This window comes from Elephantulus edwardii, unplaced genomic scaffold, assembly GCF_000299155.1.
Source record: "Elephantulus edwardii isolate Elephantulus edwardi_28Jun2011 unplaced genomic scaffold, EleEdw1.0 scaffold00196, whole genome shotgun sequence".
Lineage (NCBI taxonomy): Eukaryota > Metazoa > Chordata > Mammalia > Macroscelidea > Macroscelididae > Elephantulus > Elephantulus edwardii.
In genome coordinates, this window is record NW_006399946.1 from 1,826,366 (window position 1) to 1,827,225 (window position 860).

The window sequence follows — 860 nt, forward strand, 5'->3', positions numbered from 1 at the left end:
GGGGTTTGTGTGGGGAGAAGGGTGCAACAATGAATGAGTGGAATACCAAAATCTCTGTAGATGTTCATTGAAATGAAAAATAAACAACCTAAATTTTTTTTTAAAAAAAGAACAACCTGGTGGAAGCTTTGAAGAGAAAGCAGCAATGTTAAACCTCTGCTTCACGCTAACCAGACATGCCATGCACTCGTTAGATTCCTTTCTTAGAAAACTCGTTTTCTGCTCCCTTTCCCCATCCCTCTCTCTCCAACGGGTCACATAACAATTTGCATCATCTACAGCACAGCACCATCTCCCTGAGAATAAAGTCCCTCAACACCCTCTCGTCTCTGAGGCCTGCTTCCCACCACATTTTGCTACCGAAACTCAATATTTCCATAGAGACCGTGTGGGTTTGGTTTTGTTTTTTTCCTGTTTAACCCGACCACCCCACCCCAACTTCCTCCCCTCTTCCCATTTATAGGCATAAAATACACTGTCTGCTTCCCCTCCTACCTTTTTGTTACGTTGGTGTAAAAAATGTAAAACAAAAAATTTTATGAAATAGCTGTGGTGTGTGAAAGTTAGAGAAAAAACAGGAAATCTGATTCCATGTGTGTTTAGGAGTTGCTTGGGGTTGGGGATCAGGGGACAGGGGACCACTCTGAGGAAGGACAGCCGCCATCCTGCGCAGACCGCCCCTGTCACACAGAGACCACTTTTTCGGGTTGGGGGTGGGGATCTGCTGACCATTCTGCTCTTCTGGCCAGGTGCTTTTCTGTCAATTTTTTTTTATGAAGGAGGACGTTCAAGCTGCTTTGAAGGAAATAGCAAAAAATGAGGCCCCTGGAATAGATGGTATACCAATTGAAGTATTTCAG